At 50.3% G+C, this 21,811-nt stretch overlaps 1 protein-coding gene across 3 annotated transcripts in view; it reads left to right on the top strand.

Moving 5' to 3' along the window:
• The window catches only part of SPIDR (scaffold protein involved in DNA repair), a 373,383-nt gene that overhangs the window by 95,592 nt on the left and 255,980 nt on the right, over positions 1-21,811 (top strand). The gene's annotated exons all lie outside the window — the stretch shown is intronic.

Here is a 21,811-nt window from a genome sequence, read left to right on the forward strand (position 1 = left end):
AACTGTTTTTCAAAGCCTCTCTGATGCCCATCATGCCCTGCTGTGCCCTTCTATTGCCTGGTGTCTGGCGGTTCAAAATTGGCCACCAGGTGTTTGCCTCATCCTCCGCACCCCGCCATAAATGTCTCCCCTTACTCTCACAGATATTAAGGAGCACATAGCAAGCAGCAATAACGTCTACAGTTGGTATGCGTCACTTCCAGCCTTTTCATGTTTCTCTGTATAGTATTTGTGCACATTGACCGTACTGATCTGCTGAGTCTCGCGCTCTCTCTTCTCTTGGGGTAGGGTCAGAGGCACTATTGCTTGCCTCTGAACTGGTTCTTAATTACCCATAGACGGCTCCTGGAGAGGAGAGTGGAAGAAGAGGGACCTGGGGCCCGCCCTCCTACTCAGGGTCCCAACCCAGGGGCCCTGAGGGTTGTGGTGAACCATTGAGTTAAGCGTTCCTTCCCTGGGTTACTTCCCTCTCCTATCCTTGCAGCTTGTGAAGGGCTTCGTTGCCTGCCCTTCTACACAAGCCTGGTGCCCGTTACTAGGGTTTGCTCTGGACTTTCACAATCCACCGCAGCACATCCTCCAAACATTCTATTTCTCCTCTTATCAAACTCTTCTCTTCTCCAACTTCCTTGCAACTGCACTCTGCTCCCCCAAACTTCCTCCTTTCCAAACTTCCCCTCCTGTCCTTGCTGAAGAGCAGGGGTGACATCAATCACAGTGACTGAAGTCAGGTGCTTCTAATTGGAAGTCAGGTGCTCTAATTAATCCTAAAGCCAAACTTTCCTCCCTTGGCAGGGAATAGGCCCCCGCTACGCTCTCAGTGCCTGCCCTCTGGCCATGCCTGTATCACAGTATACAATCTCCTGCCATATGTGATTCCATTCTATGCATTCCAAGACATGAGCTGTAGCCCAAAAAGCTTATGCTGAAATAAATGTGTTAGTCCTCAAGGTGCCACAAGTTACTCCTGTCTTTTTACAGATACAAGAACTAACATGGCTGCTACTATGAACCTGAAAAATGGCAAATATGCTTTCGCTGAGGTCTAACCTACTCAAACAGCGCCAGCGCCCCTTAAACGCCATAAGGGCAATTCTACCACCAGTTCTGCACTCTCTCAGCCTACAGTTGAACTGCTACCCTTACTGCTGTCCAAGCTGCCTGTGTCTGGCTTCATTGAGCCATGGGGGCAAAGGAGTAGGCCTGGTCCCAAGGATAACTATTGGCATTAGCATCTTCCAACAGTAATTTTCAGGTCTGGGGAAGAAAAAGTCTCTCTTGCAGCTTTTTCGAACAGCCCAGAGATGCTAAAGATGTAAGAGGATGCACTTTCCCAACCATAACACGGTTACTCTACCTTTGTAACTGTTTGTTCTCTTACGAGGATGTGTTGCTCAATATCATTCCAAGTACATGTACGCGCCGCGCGTGCCGTTCGGAGAACTTTTACCCTAGCAACTCCAGTGGGCCGGCAGGTCGCTCCCTAAGAGTGGCGCCTGCATGAGCGGTGATAATACTCCCTGCCGGCCCGCCCGCTCCTCAAGTTCCTTCTTGCGCGTACTCGACAGTGGGGAAGGAGGTAGCGGGTGTGGAATGGATCAACGAGCAACACATCTCAGAAGACAACAGTAAAAGTAGTAACCAATGTTTTTTCTTCGAGTGCTTGCTCATATCCATCAGTAGGTGATACCAAGCCTTACCTCTAAGCGGTGGGTCGGAGTGAAAGGTCCAGCAGTGCGTAACACAGCAGAAGCCGAAGGCCGCATGCATCACTGCACTGCTAGGACTCAGGGCATAATGGGGTAGCAAGGTGTGCACGGAGGACGCAGGTCGTGCCGGCTGCAGATCTCCTGGATGGGTACTCGTGGAGGAACGACCGGTCGATGAGCCTGGGCTCCTGGTAGAGTGCGCCGTTACTCTGCCCGCGAGGAGATGGCCGAGGTCGTAACAGGTCGCGTATACGGAAAGTCACCCATGATGAAATCCTCTGAGAGGAACCTGGTAACCCTCTAAACTCGCTCAGCGACGGCGACAAGAGCTGGGAGACTTATGGGAATCTTTGTTCGCTCCTATATAAAAGGCGAGCGCTCTGAGCACGTCCAACGGAGTGTACTGTTGCTCTTGCGAGACAACGGCGGTTTGGGAAGAAGAAGGTTAGGAATAGTCCTGGTGGACGTGAAAGGCCGAGACGGACTGAGAAGAAAATGTGGGGTGCGGCCTCAGTTGCATCTTGTCCCGATGAAACACCAATACGGGGATCTACGGACAGGGCGCGCAAGCTCTGATACGCACCGAGCGAATGATCCGCACACCAGGAAATGCCATCTTCCAGGACAAGTAGAGGAGGGAAACGTAGCCAGCGCTCAAAGGGGAGACAATGAAGATGGGACAGACCAGGTTGAGAATCCAAGGAGGGGGCTGGGTGGCCGGACCGGGGGTAAAGGCGCTCCAGCCCTGAGGATCTAGACACATTGGGTGCGAGAAGACGAGTGGCCCTTCACTCTCCGGGTGGAGGTGGAGATGGGCCGCTAAGTTGAACGCGGAGCAGAGGACAGTGCAGGCCTGTTCCTTGAGCGACCAAAGTAATGCTAACCACGGAGGAAATCATCGGTGGGTGAAGCGCTTCTCCACGCACCAGCAACGTAAAACATTTCCATTTAGGCTACGTATGTGCCCTGTAGATGGTTTTCTACTTCCCAGAAGTACCTGCCTCACTGGGGAAGAAGCAATGTAATTCGACCGGTTAGCCCACTCAGGAGCCACCTGAAGGCTAGCAGCGACCTGAGGTCCGGGTGACAGAGGCGGCCATGGTCCTGCGGAGCAGGTCCAGGTGAAGAGGCAGGGGAACCGGTCGACTACCGACAGGTCCAGCAATAGAGAGTACCAATGCTGAGGCCCATGCCGGAGTGATCAGAATCAAGCGGGCCCCTGTCCCTGCGCGCCTCAGAAGGACCTGTGGACTAACGAACGGGGGGAACACACAAGAAGAGAATGTGTTGCCAGGGAAATTAGAAAGGCCGTCTGCTATTGAGCCCAAGCTCGCGGCCCTGGAAAGAGCAGAACATCTGGCACTTCCTTCCTGCATGTTGCAAAAGAGGTCCAGGGAGATGCCCCCACCGTCGGAGAGTAGGCAAGAGCGCCGTCCGGGCAAAGGGACCATTCGTGGGAGCTGCAAGGCCGGCTGAGACGGTACCCGCCAGGGTATTTAAGAGACCGGGCAAGTAGGAAGCGATCAGGTGAACCGAGTGGGCTCATGCAAAAGTCCCACAGTATCAATTGCTTCCCGAGAAAGAGGAGATTTTCGTTCCCGCTTGCTTGTTCACGGTAGTACACTCGCGATCGTGTTTGTCGGATAAAGACTTGAAACCACAGAGGCCCTGGATCTGACGATCGGAACGCGAGAAGTCAAGCCAGGCGACCGCTCTACTCTCGGATGTTGAATACTGGAGAGCGAGCTCGGGAGGAGACCAGCGACCCTGGTCCTGAGGGTCCCTAGGTGGACCCCCCATCCCAAAGTCTGATCAATCCGTCGTCAGGCGACAGCGAGGGCTGGGCTGATGAAAATGGAAGCCCCGCACATAACAACAGGTGATTAGCCACCATTGGAGAGAGACGACGACGACTTGGGAATCGTGACCACCGTGTCAACGGCCCCTGCCAAACGGAGCGGAGAGATGAGCCAGGATTGCAGGGGCGAGGCGGAGTATGGGCGTGCCGCTGTGAACAAAAGTGCAGGCTGCCATGTGCCCCAACAGTGTCAGGCAAGTGCGCCGGAGAGGTCAGAGGTGCTGACTGTAGCCTGCGGATGATGGCTGACAAGCGTAATGGAACCGTGCCGAAGAAGGGACCGCCCTGCTATAAGTAGAGGTCTCAGAATGGCTTCCGATAAACTCTATCCTCTGATAGGGGATAGAGTGGATCTCTCCGATTGAGCACAAAGCCCGAAGCGGAAGAAAGGCGGCTGACCATTGGACGTGCTCCCGACTCGATCCTGTGAGGTGAAGCATCGTCGAAGGACGTGTACCTCGATCTGCGACGAAGAAGCGACGACTACGGCCATGCATTTTGGTGAAACACCTCTCTCAGGGGCCGTGGAGAAGTCCGAACGAAGGCCGTGAATTGATAGTGCTGGCCGCCGACAATGAAGCGAAGAACCTTCGATGGGACGGAAAGATGGATATAATGAAAATAGGCGTCCTGCAGTCGAGGGCGCGTGACCAGTTATGACTGACCAGGCTACGGTGTGACAAGTGTGTGTGTGTGTGTGTGTGTGTGTGTCCTTGATGCAAAGCCACCCCCTCTGGTGAATATACTTCCCTGTAAGCTAATCCCTCCCCCACCCCTTGACCACAGCTGGCACAGGAAATAAAGTCCATATTGTTCTGAATCCGTGCATTCTTTATTTATTAAAAAAAACTTGAGATCACTGAGAACGCTGACTAGTAAAAGGTAGCCCGGGTGGGGTGGGGGAGGAGGGAAGGACAAGGCTACATTGCTTATTGTAGCCTCAACACAAATATGAAGGGAAGGATATGGATATGGCGAGGAGCGCAGGCAGTTACACAATGGATGCAGCGCGGTTTTGAACTCTAGTTTTCTTTCCTGCACATCGCGCCCAGCTGGGCAACAAAATTTGGGTTGCAGGCAGCCATGGTAAGCCAAAGGGTACATCAGGTTGGCTTCTTTCGCGTTCATAACATGTGGGAATGGTTTCAAACTTCAGTGCTTTCTTTTCCCATAGCAACCATTGCTGGTTGGGTTTGCTGTTTAAAAGGAGGGGCTGCAGCTTTGCTGGGGCTGCACACCCCTCCCCCGCACATGGCTATTCTCCGGGATGATTCCTTCTAGCCAAGCGCAAACAGCCTAGCATGACCAGGGTCGAATGTGCTGGGGATCACCAAACAGAGGGGATTGCTATTTCCTTACAAAAATTCCCCTATTTCAACCAGATGACCATGAATGATATCACTCTCTTGAGGCTGACACAGAAAGATAAAGACCGAATGTTGCATGAATACGACCAAAACCCAGGACCTTTCGCTGCTATGCTTTGTGCTGCAGTGATTCCAGACTACTTGCTATTGGCTTGACGTGGTAAAGTGTCCTACCATGGAGGACGAAATAAGGCAGCCCTCCCCAGAGACCTTCTGCAAAGGCTTTCAGAGTACTTCCAGGAGAGCTTCATGGAGATGTCCCTGGAAGATTTCTGTTCCATCCCCAGACACATTAACCGACTTCTCCAGTAGCTGTACTGGCTGTGAATGCATCCCAATTGTTCAGGGCAAATTAAACATTAAACACAACTGCTTGTAAGCCCTGTAGTGTAGTTACAACTGTGCGCTCACTAAAGTTGCCTTCTCCACTTTCAGGGGCCGGGAACAATTCGCCCTGGGAGGGTATTGGCTCCAGGGTGAGGTGGCTGCCAGGGAGAATAGATTCTCCTCCTCTTCTTCCTCATCCACAAAATCCTCCTCCGTGTTGTGTGAGGCTGCCACCTTGCAGGTGTCCACGGACAGTGGTGGGGTCCCCCCCCCGAATGGCATGCAACTGATCATAGAAGTGGCATGTCTGGGGATCTGACCCGGAGCGAACTTTTGCGTCTTTTGGTAGGCTTGCCTGAGCTCCTTAATTTTCACGCGGCGCTGCTGTGTGCCCCTGGTGTAGCCTCTGTTCACCATGCCCTGTGTGATTTTTGGCATATATCTCAGCATTTCTTCTGGTTGATCAGAGTTCTGCCTGCACAGATTCTTCTCCCCATACAGCAATCAGATCCAATGTCTCCCATTTACTCCATGTTGGAGCTCGTTTGCGATTCTGGGACTGCATGGTTACCTGTTCTGCTGAGCTGGTCACCTGTTCTGCTGAGCTCGCCACGCTGATCAAACAGGAAACGAAATTCAAAAGTTCCCGATGCTTTTCTTGTGTACCTAGCTAGTGCATTGGAGTTGAAAGTGCTGTCCAGAGCAATGGGATAGCTCCGAGAGACTAATACCATTGAATTGCACAGCACTGCATCTACAGTACCCCAGATTCGACCCAGGAAGGTCGATTTTAGCACTACTCCCCTCGTCGGGGAGGAGTACAACAATTGATTTTAAGAGCCCTTTAGGTTGGCGGAACAGGGTTGGTTGTGTAGATGCATTCCTTATAAAATTGACCTAACACGGCTAAATTCACCTAACCTCATAGTGTAGACCAGGCCTGAGTCTGTTGTATAGTTTAATGTTTAAGCATATTTGTGTAATTGGCCTGTTATATTTTTTCATTGCTACTATAAAATAAATAGGTAACATGAGAAATTAATCCTGTTAAGGTTGTTGTGGAAAAGCTAGTGTATTAGTATGCTGCCTTGGCCTAAACACGCACATGGCACTGGTATAACTTTCCTTAGTTTGGTGGGAGCAGGCATGTGTCCATACACATCTCTCATCTACAGAGCTCTGTAGTTAAGTCAATTAATTGTCCTACATTTTAACTATGGAATTCTGTACTGGTTATACAGATAATTTAGATGCTTTCCACTTCCTATATAGCCAAGCCAATGGAAGTCGTTGTTGCACTGCTATCCCACGCTGCACTGCTCATTGAAGAATTTACCTGTTAACCTTTTTGCACTCCACTGCCAAGGAGTCAACATCACTGGAAGTCACAGGTGACTTTGAGTTCTTCAGACCTAGACAGGACCCATTTGCAAGCCACCAATTTAGCAAGCCAGGTGTTAAGCATTTAATATTTTTTAAATCTTGCCAAAGCTTCTGTAATGCCTTGTGCATCTTCATGAACCCAAAAGGAGGTCATTGTCTTAATGAGCCAGAGAAACAAAGAGTAGGCTGGAGCACCCAGGGTGATAATTGGGACAGCAAATTTTGTCTGTTGGGCAGTTGGAGGAAAAAATATTCCTCACTGCAGGTTTTTAAGCAGTCCTGAACTTTAGGTTCTTCTTCGAGTGGTTGTTCATGTCCATTCCGAGCAGGTGTGTGCGCGCCGCGTGCATGCCAGCCAGAAGATTTTCCCCTAACAGCGTCTGTAGGGTCGGCCCTGGTGCCCCCTGGAGTGGCGCCACTACGGCACCCTATAAAGTGGCCCGCCGACCCTCCACCCCCTCAGTTCCTTCTTACCGCCGGTGACGGCTAGCTGGAACTTCTCTTGCGCATAGCAAGTTAGCAGTGTTCTATCCTCGTATATAGTTAGTTTACTTAAAGTCATTTGTATATAGTTCTTGGTAGTTGGGGGGGTCCCCCCATGTTTTCGTCGCCCATTGGGGCATGCCCAGGTCCCCCAGGTTTAAACTCTGCAAGGACTGCAGGAAATCCATGCCCAAGAGTGACCCGCAGTCTGCTTGTTTGAGGTGCCTCGGAGAGAGCCACCAAAAGGACCGGTGCTCTATCTGCAGGGGCTTCCGCCCGAGAACTCTCAAAGACAGAGCTCAAAGACTTAGAGTCCTCCTGATGGAGGCTGCCCTACGGCCACCCCCGGACCCGGAACCGGTCGAGACGGTGCCCAGCACGTCTTCCTCGGTGTGGAGCGCCCTGGCACCAGCATCAGGACTTAGGGCCCAGCCTGAGTCATCTAAAACCCGGCACCGGACGGAGTCAGGTCATAGGAAGTCGGCCTCAGTGCGGCACCGCTCACTGTCTCCGCTGCCTGCTTAGAAGAGGAATGTGAGGGAACGGTCACCCTACCAGGACCCCAGAGGCCGACGCCGTCTGCGGATGCAAGCAGACAGGCTGGGCTACAGCCCTCGGCTGCTCCATCGACTCCCGCACCGCAGAGAGGGTGGCTGAGTCTGGACCGGCCTAGATCCGCGGATCTCAGTGGAGACTTGCACCTCCCTTCGACACCGGAGGCATTCGAGGCGGCCTCAGACTTGATGGGACTCCCGGCGTCGGCCTCCCCACACCATAGTAGGGAGTTGCCTACCACAGCCCGTCCCCCAGTACAATGGAGGGGCAAGCCGGCCATGCTGTCACCTCCCTCCCCGCACTGTGCCGCTAAGGCGGCACCGGACCAGATAAGAGGCTCCCCACCGCCTCAGCATCGCTCTCCAGCGGCACCGGGTGCTGATCCCCCCAGGTCCTCTTACTCAGAAACTTCAGATTCAGAGGCAGACTCCTACCGCTCCAGCCGGTCGCAGAGCAGGAGATCAGTTTCGGAGGCGAGCCACCAGCATTACCCACAGTGGCAGCAGCAATGGCATCCACCCTCGCAGTGGCCGTTTTGGACCCCCTGGACCTACCACCAGTCGGTAGGCCAGGCATTTGGTCCTCGATCAAGGTCGGCCTCGGTCTCCTCAGATTCGGTGGCCCCAGCGCAGCTGCCTCCTCCATCGGCACCGTCGCCGGGCAGAGGTGTGCCATATCCAAGTTCAGCACCCCCTATCCAGGCAGCGGCACTGGCAGCAGCTACAGTTTGGGCTCAACAGGCACTGCCAGATACGCCAAGCCATTCACTGGCGACCCCGGTACCTGTCGCAGTGCCGCATTTAGAATCAGAACTGGCCCCAAGACCACAGTACCATGAGCCGCAAGACCCCGAAGGGCTGCATGCACCTGAGGAAGGGCCGATCCAAGTAATTTCCTCGTCTTCCTCCCCAGACGAAATGGTCTTGGGCACAGCTGCGCCACCGGCCCTGGAGGACACTCGGATCCTCCAACAACTACTCCGGCGAGCAGCTCAGAGCCTGGCAATCCAGGCTGAGGAAATCAAGGTGGATGCGGATCCAGTAGTAGACATTCTGGCTCCTTCAGGGCCATCCAGGGTGGCTCTCCCATTGATCAAAACCATAGCGGATACGTCCCGCACCCTATGGCAAACGCCAGCCTCACTGGCCCCTACTGCCAAGAGAACGGAGTGGTGGTATTTCATCCCCTCTAAAGGGCACGGAGACTTGTACACCCCACCCCCCCCCGCCGCCCCCCGGACTCCCTGGTGGTGGATGCAGCCAACCAATGGGAGTGTCAAGGGTTTCAGGGGTCAGCACCAAAGAACAGGGATGCTAAAAGACTTGACCTCTTTGGCAGAAAAGTGTACTCCACGGCAGGTCTACAACTCTGTATTGCCAACCAACAGGCAATCGTAAGCCAATATGGTCATAACACATGTTCAGCCATGTCGAAGTTTACGGAGCTCCTTCCCCAAGACTCGAGGTCAGAGTTTTCAGCCCTGGTGAAGGAGGGGAAGCTGATCTTCCGAGCCTCTCTCCAGGCTGCCCTAGATGCAGCGGACTCAGCCTCGCGCACCCTGGCCACAGACCTGGTCATGCAGCGGGGAGCCTGGCTCCAGGTCTTGGGCCTTCCCTATGAGGTCCAGCAGACCATTGAAGACCTCCCCTTCGAGGGGCAGATGTTGTTTTCGGAAAAGACGGACAAGCATCTGCATAGCCTAAAGGACTCGCGGGCCACGCTTCACTCGCTAGGCTTGCATACCCCTGCGACCCAGCGCAGGCAGTTTAGGCCGCAGACGGCCCATGCCCCTACCAGCCTCAGACTTGCCAGGAGCTGGGGCGCAGGGAGGGCAGAAATGGCAGGAGGCATCACCAACGCCACCCCTCCATCCAGGCGTCCAGCCAATTGAGACCACCATCGGGGCCTAGACCTCCTATTTGATGGTACGGGTGAGGGCAACCTATCTATCGAGACTCTCTGGATCCTTCTACCCCTATCTCTGGGTCACGTCTGTCCCACTTCTGCCGTGCCTGGTCCCGAATCGCATCGGACAACCGGGTGCTCCGCATGGTAGAGAGGGGATATTCTATCCAGTTTTCCTCCCTCCCACCCACCAGCCCCCCTCCTCGTCCCTCTTCAAGGACCTATCTCACGAGCAACTTCTAATTCAAGAAGTTAAGTCCCTCATGGAGGCAGGGGTGATGGAGGAAGTCCCTCGGGAGTCGGGCAAAGGCTTCTACTCCCGGTATTTCCCAATACCGAAGGTCAAAGGGGGCCTGAGACCCATCCTGGGCTTGCGGTGGCTGAACAAGTTTGTACGAAAGCTCAAGTTCCTCATGGTCTCCCTCTCCTCGATTTATTCCCTCCCTGGATCCAGGAGATTGGTACGCTGCCCTCGACTTGAAGGACGCTTATTTCCATATCTCCATAATTCCCCGACACCGTCGGTACCTCAGGTTCGTCGTGGCCAATGCCCATCTGCAGTTCACAGTGCTCTCGTTCGGCCTGTCAGCTGCTCCAAGGGTCTTCACGAAGTGCATGGCAATTGTGGTGACCTTCCTGCGCAGGCAGGGCATCCAAGTATTCCCCTACCTGGACGATTGGCTCATAAAGGGTCGCTCCAAGGAGGAGGTGGAGACCCAGGTGTTGTTCATCACGCGGACCTTCCTCAATCTCAGCCTCCTCTTGAACAAAGCCAAGTCCACCCTTTCTCCTACGCAACGAATAGAGTTCATAGGGGCGGTTCTGGACTCCACCCACACCAGAGCGTACCTTCTGGAATCCAGGTTCCGTGCGATTTCTGAGCTCATCCTCGGACTGCACCGTGTCCCGATTTACCACGGCGCGGATCTGCCTCTGGCTCTTAGGTCACATGGCGGCATGCACCTATGTGGTGAACCATGCCAGACTTCGGCTTCACCTGCTACAGTCCTGGTTAGCGACAGTATACCGCCTGGCCAGGTATCCCTTGGACTCAGTGGTGTCCGTTCCCCACTTGGTGCTACGCTTGCTAAGGTGTTGGCTCGACCTGCAGAAAGTATGCATGGGCGTCCCCTTCACTGCCCCTCAACCCTCCCTCTCCCTGGTAACAGATGCCTTGGATCGGGGTTGGGGGGCGCGCCTGGGGCACCTCAGGACGCAGGGCTTGTGGTCGCTGGAGGACCTCGAGTTGCATATCAATGTCAGGGAGCTGAGAGCGGTTCGCCTGGCTTGTTTGACCTTCCGGTCCCACCTGGCCGGCAGATGTGTTTCAGTCCTCTCAGACAACACGTCGGCAGTCTTTTATATCAACAAACGGGGGTGCACGCTCCTCTCCCCTGTGCAGCGAAGCTCTCACGTTGTGGGATTTCTGCGTCCACAATGCTACCCACCTGACGGCGTTCTACCTTCCAGGGGAGCAGAACTGCCCGGCAGACACCCTCAGCCGCTCGTTCCGGGGTCACGAGTGGTCCCTCCGACAGGATGTGGTACGCTCAATTTTCCAGCTCTGGGGCTTTCCCCAGTTAGACTTGTTTGCCTCGAGGGAAAACAGAAAGTGCCAATGATTCTGCTCCCTCCTGGGCCGCAGTCAGGGGTCTCTGTCGGACGCCTTCCTACAGTCTTGGAGGGGTCAGTCTGCTCTACACCTTTCCTCCGATCCCCCTAATACACAGGGTGACTTTGAAGATTCGAAGGGACCACACACGGGTAATCCTGATAGCTCCGGCGTGGCCATGCCAACATTGGTACACGTCACTCCTGCACATGTCCGTTCAGGTGCCCCTGACGCTGCCCCTGCTCCCGGACCTGATCACGCAAGACCGGGGCTTCCTCTGCCACCTGAACCTGGAATCTCTCCACCTCACAGCCTGGATGCTCCATTGCTGAACCCGATGGAGATGCAGTGCTCCCAGCAGGTCAGACAAGTGCTGCTCGGTAGTAGGAAACCATCAACCAGGGCCACCTACCTGGCTAAATGGAAGCGCTTCTACATATGGTCGGGTCAGCAACGTCACAATCCTCTGGGGGTCCCTATCCCTATTATCCTAGACTATTTGCTCCACCTCAGACAACTGGGCCTCTCCCTCTGCTCAATTTCTGTTCACTTGGCGGCCATCTCGGCTTTCCACCCGGGAGAGGGGGGTACCTCTGTGTTTGCGAACCTGCTGTTCAGGTGTTTCCTCAAAGATATGAGCAGGCTATTTCCGCATGTTCGTCAGCCAGCTCCTGCCTGGTACCTGAATCTGGTCCTCTCCGTCCTCTTGGGACCTCCCTTTGAGCCCCTGGCTTCGTGCTCCCTGTTGTGCTTGTCGTATAAGACCGCCTCCCTGGTGGAGATCACCTTGGCCAGGAAGGTGTCGGAGCATTAACATCCGAGCCCCCGTACGCTGTCTTTTATAAGAACAAGGTCCAACTTAGACCTCATCCGGCCTTCCTCCCCAAGGTCGTCGCACGGTTCCACGTGGGACAGGATATCTTTCTCCCAGTGTTTTATCCGAAACCTCACTCTTCCAGTGTGGAGCGGAGTTTACATTCTCTGGATGTCCGCAGGGCCTTAGCCTTTTACATCGAGCGTACCAAGCTGTTCAGACGCTCAACTCAGCTCTTCATCGTGGTGGCGAATAGGATGAAAGGGCTCCCGGTCTCCTCTCAGCAAATCTCTTCATGGATCGCGACCTACATCCGAGAATGCTACTGCATAGCTAAGACCCCTGTCCCTCCGGTCATGGCCCACTCCACTAGGGCACAGGCCGCCTTTGCGGCATTCCTGGCTCAGATCTCGACTCAGAAGATCTGTAGAGCGGCCACGTGGTCCTCCATCCACACGTTCATGTCGCACTATGCCATCATGCACGAGGCTAGGGATGATGCAGCCTTTGGTCGTGCAGTACTCCAGTCAGCAGTGAACTCTGACCCCACCACCTAGGTTCAGGCTTGTGAGTCACCTGCTTGGAATGGACATGAACAACCACTCGAAGAAGAAAAAACGGTTACCCACCTTTTAGTAACTGTTCTTCGAGATGTGTCCATTCCAATACTCACCCTCCTGGCCCTCTGTCGGAGTGCCGGCAAGAAGGAACTGAGAAGGTGGAGGGTCGGCGAGCCACTTTATAGGGCGCCATAGTGGTGCCACTCCAGGGGGCGCCAGGGCCAACTCTACGGACGCTGCTAAGGGAAAATCTTCCGGCTGGCATGCACATGGCGCGCACACACCTGCTTGGAATGGACATGAACAGCACATCTTGAAGAACAACAGTTACTAAAAGATGAGTAACCATTTTATATGCTGACATCATGGACTTTTTCCAGACTATCCAGTGTTAATGTTGGTAAATCTGACCCAGTGATCCACCAAGGCCTGCAGAGCCCTTGAGAAGTAGCCCTTCCAGTTGACAAAATTAGAGGGTAGGTGTTGGGGAGTACAAAAGTGCCGTCCACAGCACTGTAACACCAACTGCTTAGTTCCATCTGTCTCATCAACCAGCCTGATAACTGTGCTGCAGAACAGACTAAATTGCCTTGCTCACTTCCATCAAAACTGCCCTCATTGTGGATTTCACCTCTTTAGCTGGTTTTTAAACTGACTTTGTAGTAGTCTGGCGTGGCACACTTTGTTTGCCACTCACTTCTTTATGCTCAGCACAGCTTCCGGAATGTAACCTTTTGTAACTTAGTATCTTGGAGTTACTGCCAGTTATCCCAGGTCTCCATAACTACCTGGTCTCTCTATTTGGTGCTTATTGGTTAGGCCTTGAAGCCTTGCTTCACTGACTTCAACTGCATTGAGATAGATGAAACAGGAATGCCTGAGTGGCATGTAAGTGTGTGTTCTCCCCTGGAAGTCCCTTTGCTGGTGGATTTGTCTAGCAGACATCTCAGGTATAGCGCTGCAGTCCAATATAACAATCTTCTTGCTTGCCATAATAATGGACAGGAACACTGCATTCCAATGGACCTCCACCATGTTGGTGGGAGCAACTAAGAAATGTTTAAGACGAGGTTTGTTGTGGGGTACACCTGAGGTCTTGAGAAACTGGCCCCTGCTTCCAGTTTCATTGGATGCCAACAAGTATCCTCCAATATGTCATGGAAATTGGCCAGAATGCAGTGTTTGTAGACAATATAAAGTTCTTTGGGTTACCTACCCAGACTGTACAATGTTTACATTGCTGCAGCATGGCACTGTGTAGCTATAAGTCATGTTGCTTGTGCCAGTGGAGGCACAACAGTGTGAGTGCACTCAGCTGAAAAACTTGTAATGATATAACTAAACCAATATTTGTTAAACTAGCACAATTTGTGAGTGGAGACAAGGATAAGGATGAATTATTTAACAATTTAACTACATTGGGAGTTAAATTTTATATTTGTTTGAAAGGGACAAGGGGAGGGAGACCTTTCTGTAGACTTTCACCTTTTTTTTTTTTTTTTTTTTTTTTTTTTTAAAGAAGTTATGAGTTAATCTTGTTCAAGACAACTTGAGATTCCACTCCTCCTACCTCCACTGCTTTTCAGTGTAGTTCCACAGCACAATATCAGGGGTGCCAAATTCCACCAGTGGGATTTCAGAGACCCTCAAAGAAGAATAAGGTTTTCAACCAACTACTAAACATCCCCCCCATGTCACATTGCATAAAAGTAATACTATATTTCAGAGAGGATAGTTCAGCCAAAGAACAAAGCTACAAAGATATAAAAATAGCTAGGAAGTGCTGTGATCTTTCCTCTGTTTCTGGGATGGAAGGGCAGGGGCAGTTCCAAACACTTTAGGGGAAGAATTATGTTTGAGTTTCCTATAGCTGGGTAGCCAAAAGAAGTTATAATAGAAGCCCCACCAAATTAAAGCAGGTTTCTTCTATGTTTTCATTTTCTCTTCCCACTTTTCTCTTCTTCTGAATTATTTTATTTGGTCTATGCCTCTATTCCTGGGAAATATTTTGTTTTATTTTTGGTCCCCTTTTGTAATGCCTTCTGCTCCCTCTCCCATTGTTCTCTTCCCTCCCTGCTGTTTCCTACTCCTGCCTCTTCCCGCTCTGTGGTGTCACTCTGGCTACTAACTTTCCTACTCCATCCTCGTGTGTCCCCTGCCCCCTCACTTCTTGCAGTCATCTTGAAGATGCTAGGGCGACTTCACAATCAACAGTGCTGGGCAGGTTGTAGGAAAAACCTGTACAACACCATATCTGAGAGTGAGTATGTGATCATGTAAAAACAGTTTTTTGTAATGCATGCACACACAGGGCCAGAGTTAAGGTTGTATAATCACTCTTAACTTTTTGGTATTTTTTTGACCTCTGACTACTTAACCATGTAACTTTAGTATTGCTCTTAATGCTTAGCTGACACATATGAGCACAAAGGAAATATAACATTCCCAATTGCTTAGAAGTGCTTCATTGTTGTATGAGTTGTAACAGCTTGACTGCCATCATAAATGTAATATTGTGAGACTTAATGTCTAATAACTTTAAAACCACCCCAGAAATAGAGTAAAGGTCACAGCAGTTCCTATATATTTTTGAACCTTTGTTCTTTAGCTGAACTATCCTCTGTCTCTGAAATACAATATTAGTTTTATTTATTGTGACATTTGGAGAGATATTTAGTGATTGGTTGAAAACCTTATTCTTCTTTAAGGGTCTCTGTAATCCCACTGGTGGAATTTGGCACCCCTGTAGCTGTGGAGCTAGAGTGAAAAGCAGTAGAGGTTTGGGGAGTGGAATCACAAGTTGTCTTGGGCAAGACGAATTCCTCACTCTGTCTCTTTATAAGGGCTTGCAACTCCCAGCCACCTCAGTTCCTTGTTGGTCATCGCAGAGAGCAAACAGAACTTGTCTTTGTGTCCCCCAGACTAAACCTTCTCTTATCCTGCCTTGCTCTTATGGTATATAGTATAAATAGAGTTGAGTAGTACAGAATAGTTTTAGTTGGTTTAGTGTAAATAATCCAGTAAGGGGCCAAGTAAAAGACTGCGTTGGGCCCTGCGACCTGTAAAGACTTTTAAGAAGTGCACTTTTTGCCTGAGTATACCAGAGACAGACATCCATGTCTGATGCCTTCTGTGTGTGAGTGAGACCTACTCAGTAACCCAGTGTGTGGTTTTCTGTGTCTTCTCTCCCCACACAAAATGGGAGACACTTGAGGCTCCAGGCTCATCTGACTTTTCAATGCCCACAGCCTGTACTGATATTCAATTCTAAATTGGGTCAGAAAATTAACCCATCTGTCTCATAAAGCTTTGACCTTGGTGGCATCGGATGAGGTGCTCACCTCAGCACTGACTGCTCACCTGGCACTGGATATGTCCTCCAGCACAGTTACTTTCTCTTGGCATCTCACCTCAACTGCAGTCTGGTGCTCATTTGGGTGAAAGGTGAAAGAAAGAGGAGGTAGCATATCTCCCCACAAGGGGTACATAAACAGAAGATGAAGAGGATGTGCCCTCCATCCCCTCTTGCTTATTCCTTGAATCAAGAGTGTTTTTGAAGCCTCCCAAATGGCACCCTTGTCACCTCTTCTCCACACTCCGTGTGGGATGTCTCAGTACTGATAAAGTTGGACTCCTCCATGGATCAGATCCCAATAACATCTTTAGTCTCTGTGTGTGAGGGTTTGCTGTTGAGACCACTAGCCACTCTGCTGCATGCTTTTCTGCTACCTGACTCTGTGGCTGTACTGACTTTTCCAGGTTTGATTGAGAGCTGTCTGAGAGCCTTCCACTCCTTTGAAATGTACTTGGAGGGTTCCCCAAATCGACCTTGGGATGCTGGACCTTTCCTTCACCACAGGTCCAGACATCATGGAAGGATGGTATACAGACGGGCCACTTCAGTTGCTTGTGTGGGCCTACATATAGGACTCTGTGAAGGCACTTTTGGAAGTTGCAACACCTGTTTTGGCACGAACTCTGTGCTGATACTCTCTACCCCAGCCAATGCCTTAACCGTTACCAATCCCATATCCAATACTCACTGCATGCACCGATACCAGCACTGGATCTCGCAGGTAGGCAGGAAGATCAGCCCGTCTGAGGGATGGGATGGGGCTCCTTCTGAGGATCCATACAAGTCCCTGTTGGGAGAACATATTCCTTGACAGTTCATCAGAAGATAAAATTAATACTTCATCTGTCTCCCCTCCTGAGAAATCAGAGACAATTTCAAGAGGTATCAGGGAGAATGGTCTATACTCTGCAGTTGAAACAGAGGTTACTGTACCAGAGAAATCTGATCCTGTTTGATATTTTACAGATGCAGACACAGGAGAAATACTTGCATTAAGTTCCAGAAATTGTGTGTGTGGGTACAAGATACTAAGTTTAGAGTCCATTTCCTGTCCACAGGTCAACTGGTCTTTACAAAGTGCTTTGTGGTGGTTGCTGCTCACCTCGGGCACCAAGAAATATTTGTTTATCTGTATGTGGACAACTAGCTCTTAACAGCCAACTATCAACAGGAGCTCTGCACAGTGATCTGGTACATATGGAGCCTCTTCCAGTGATTGGGAGTTTTTATCAACTGGGAGAAATCCACCCTTAAATCTTCATTAGGGCAGTCCCAGACTCTACTCAGTCCTAGGCCTTTCTTCCAGAAGAGAGATTTTTCAGGATATGGGATTCCCTGACAACTCTGAGAACAACTTGTACAGACCATGCAGTTTTCCTCACGCTGCTTGTCCTGATGGCCTTATCAAACTGTGTTCACATCCTTTGCTTGCCTTAACATGGAACCCTTGCAGCTCTGGGTGACAGGTCACTGCACACTGCATGTACACAACAGTCAGAGGAGACTTCTCAAGAGTTCCAACAGCTTCACTGGTAGGAGAACACTGACTGTCCCTGGGAGATAAACTTTGCTCCCTTCTTCAATACCATCACGGTTGCTACCAATGCTTTCAATCTGGACTGAGATATGCATTGCCAAGACCTCCAAGTATGTGGCCTTTGGAACATCTGAGAATTCAGACTCCATATCAGTGTACTGGAGCTCAGGGTATTCTGGTGGGCCCTCAAGGCCTTTTATCCAGCCCTTCAGCATTGTGTAGTACAGATTGTTACAGACAACACCCAGAGCCACATACTACAACCATCCGGAGGAATGTAGTGTTACCTCTTATATGTGAACACAAGAAAACTATGGCTATTGTGCATCAAAAACCAAATCCATCCCACTGATCTTCACACAGTAGGAGAGAAGTGTGGAGGCAGACTCTCACAGCAGGTGTCCTCAGGTTTTAACATGGGAGGTCCTTGGAACCATTAGTGGCCAGAGCACTATTTTATAGATGGGGGCCACCCAGTAATAGATATCTTCCCGTCCAAAGAAGACTTCAAATGCCATATGTATTTCACAAAAGCACACAAACAAAACTAATCTCCTGGGATGCATTTCTACTGGCTTAGAGACAACATTCTACATGCCTTCCCCCCCATTTCCTAGACACCCAGGATCATAATGAAGATCAGGTTGGCCAGAGCAAATATTGTATTAATGGCCTCAAATTGGCCTTGTTGGCATAGATGTCAATATCGTCTGCAGCTGGCAAGAGAACCCCATATCTGCTGCCTCTGTGTTCCGACATCCTGTCTCAACAGCAGTGGAGCATTCTGCATCCAAACCCAGACACTCCATATCGCAGAATAGAAGGTAGCCTGCTGACTAATGTGGACCACTTCTGCTCAGACTGTCCAAGCCATCCTATTCAGTCCAGGAAATGTTCTGCCCTGAAGTGGTATGAACAGAAATGAAAAGTTTCTTGTCTGTGCCTCCATCAGTCTCTATATGTATAGACCCCATCACAATAATATCTGAATGCCTGACAGTCTTTAAAGTATTTATCCTTGCAACCCCCCTTTTGAGGGAAGGAAGTAGTATTATCCCAGTTTAACAGACAGGGAACTGAGGGACAGGGAGATGAAATGACTTGCCTGAGGTCACACAGGAAGTCTCTGGCAGAGAAGGGAACTGAACGCAGGTCTGCCAAGCCCTTGGCTTGCACTCTCACTATTTGTCCATTCTTCCTCTCCCACTCCAGTCCCACCTTATTCCACAAGTGTGAATACACAGAGCTGATGCTCAAAGAACAATACTTACTGGTAAGTAACCTCTCGTTTTCTTTTGAGGATAGTTGTACCTTTAATCATGTATCGTATAGAGCAGGGGTGGGCAAACTTTTTGGTCTGAGGACTGAATCGGGTTTTGGAAATTGTATGGAGGGCTGGTTAGGGGAGGGGGTCGTGGCCCAGCCCTCCTCCCACAACTCCTGCCCCATCCACCCCTGCTCCCTGTCCCCTGACCGCCCCCGGAACCCCTGCCTCTGACTGCTCTCTGCTGCCCTATCCAACCCCTCCTCCCATTCTTGGCGGCCTCCCGGGACCCCTGTCCCATCCAACCAGCCCTTCTCCCTGTCCCCTTACTGCCCCATCCAACTCCCCTCTCATTCCTGACTGCCCCCCCCCTGGACCCCTGCCCCCATTCAACTTCTCTGTACCCCGCCGTCTGACACCCTACCCTCTATCCACACCCCATCCCTTGACCGCTCCCTGAACTGCTCTGCTCTCTATCAAGCTGCCTCACTCCCTGCCCCCTTACTGCACTGCCTGGAGCACTGGTAGCTGGCACCATTGCCACCACGCAGCACAGAGCACCACGGCAGGCTGGGCTCTGCAACTGTGCTGCCCCAGGAGCTCACAGCCCCACCACCCAGAGCATTGCACCAGCAACGGGGCTAGCTGAGGCTGCGGGTCAGGGTGGGGACAGCAGGGGAGGGGCTGGGGGCTAACTTCCAGGGCCAGGATCTCAGGTGGCGAGTAGGAGGGTCTCACAGGCCATAGTTTGCCCACCTCTGCCATAGAGAAAAGAGAGAGAACCTTCTGTTGCAAAAACAGTGTGTGGGGGTGGAAATATTTTATTAAAAGAAAAGTAAAAGGGTAGGAATTGGTGACCTGGAGTGGTGGACAGTGACCCAAACTGGCACCTTGCTCAAAGCATTCACTTAAGAATTGTTTCCACATGGTTTGAAGTCCTCCTTTTTGACAGGAAAGGTATTTGATTCTTTTGCACACCCACACCCATGCTCCCCTCCTCCTTAAAACGTAAGTGGTTTTAGGTTAAGAGAGAAAATTAAGACACTATAGAAGGTCGAGATACTTCACATATGTAATATTTTCCACCAAAATTCACCAAAACAGATTTTAGTTTAGAAGCTTATGCATGTGTTCTCTTTTGCTATTATGTTTACTTATTATTAGTTTCAAACTCATTTTAAATGTCACAACTTCTCAGAGTTTGTGCTCCTAGGCTTGAGGTTTCAAAGTATAAATGCAAATTGACATGCCCTATACTTAATGGAAAAGAAAATGAGAGGTCTGGATTAAAGATTCCCTCCCCTCCCCCCGCCCCCCGTAATAAATGGAGAAATTGGTTGCTAGTGAATTGGTAAAGTAGTGATTTGCCAATCTCTATGCCTTTTTGAGGTAATGGTGGCAAGAGGCCAAAAGATCTTGGCAACAACTCATCTGAGGCTTATTAGTGTGCAGGCACATCTCCAGTCTTTTTTTTTTCCTTTTTTTTTTTTTTTTAAACTATAGTGATTCTTAGTTATTTTTAATATTAGCTGATTATTCCAATTAGTAACAATACCATAATAAAGCTCCCTAATGTATACTGTATAGCAAGACTCTCACCTTTGTAACTTCTGTAAGGTATCTCATCAGCCAGTTCTGAAGGAGTGTTGTTAGATGTTGAGTGCTTCAGACCACTTTTCAGGAAGTGAATTCTTACAAACTCCAGCAGTGAGTTGATATTTGGATTTATTTATTTATTTTGGTGTGATGTGCTCCCACAATAACGTGCTTATGTCAGAACTCCAGTTGAGCGTCCTCTCTTTGGCCACTCACCAGACTGCTTTGAGGGGACCCAGCTGCTGGCTTCTGTGTCTCAATATACTCTAGAGTCTGAACAGAACTATAATCCCTCTCTGAAGGCCTTTGTGTGTGAACTCTTCAGAGTGTAAACCATGCAGCCCACTGCCCAGTCCCTGGAACCAGTGCTGCCCCCTGAGGCTCTCCCTGTAGCTTAAATACATTATCTCCCAGAATTCCACCTGAGCCTTCTAATTTACCTCTTCAAGGAGCATGTGTAGCACACAGCGCGCACACATTTTGCACAGAATTCTAATGCAATATTGTTTTTTCTTTAATAACATGAGAAATACACAGATATACGGAAAAATAAACTATACTCTCATGTTCCTGCCCTCAATTTCCTCAGCACTCCAGAGCTAGATCGGGGTCATCTGGGGCTGTCCATGGTCCTTCTATTTCAGTGCATGAGTTAGGTTCCAAAATATAGACTCTTATAGATTCATAGACTCTAGGACTGGAAGGGACCTCGAGAGGTCATTGAGTCCAGTCCCCTGCCCTCATGGCAGGACCAAATACTGTCTAGACCATCCCTGATAGACAGACATTTATCTAACTTACTCTTAAATATCTCCATGAGATGGGAGATTCCACAACCTCCCTAGGCAATTTAATTCCAGTGTTTAACTACTTCTACAGTTAGGAACTTTTTCCTAATGTCAACTACAATCTTCCCTTTGCTCAGTTAAACCCGTGCTTCTTGTTCTAGTCATTCGAGGCTAAGGTGAACAAGTTTCTCCCTCGCCGCGCACGCTTTTAGATCCTGAACTGTTATCATGTGCCCCTCTCAGTCTTCTCTTTTCAAACTAAATAACCCAGTTCTTTCAGCTTCTTCATTAGGTCATGTTCTCAAGACGGTTTAATATTCTGTGTGCTCTTCTCGGACTCTTCTCCAATTCTCCACATCTTCTTGAAGTGCGGTGCCACAGAATGGAACATACAATAACAGTTGAGGCCTAACCAGCTAGCGCTGAGCGGAAGACTGACTTTCGTGTTTGTTTACAAACACACTGTAATATTGCTCGCAGAATCAACGTTTGCTTTTTTTGGCAACAGTATCACAATGTTGACTGCATATTTACGCTTGTGGTCGCACTATATAACCCTAGAATCTTTTGGCATATCCTTCCTAGACAGTCTCTTCCATTTCGTATGTGTGAAATGATTGTTCTTCTAAGTGGAGCCTTTGCATTTGTCTTTATTAATCATCCAGTTTACTCAGACGGCTTTCTCCAATTTTGTCAGA

The sequence above is a fragment of the Chelonoidis abingdonii genome, chromosome 2 (assembly GCF_003597395.2).
Source record: "Chelonoidis abingdonii isolate Lonesome George chromosome 2, CheloAbing_2.0, whole genome shotgun sequence".
In the NCBI taxonomy this organism is placed as follows: domain Eukaryota; kingdom Metazoa; phylum Chordata; order Testudines; family Testudinidae; genus Chelonoidis; species Chelonoidis abingdonii.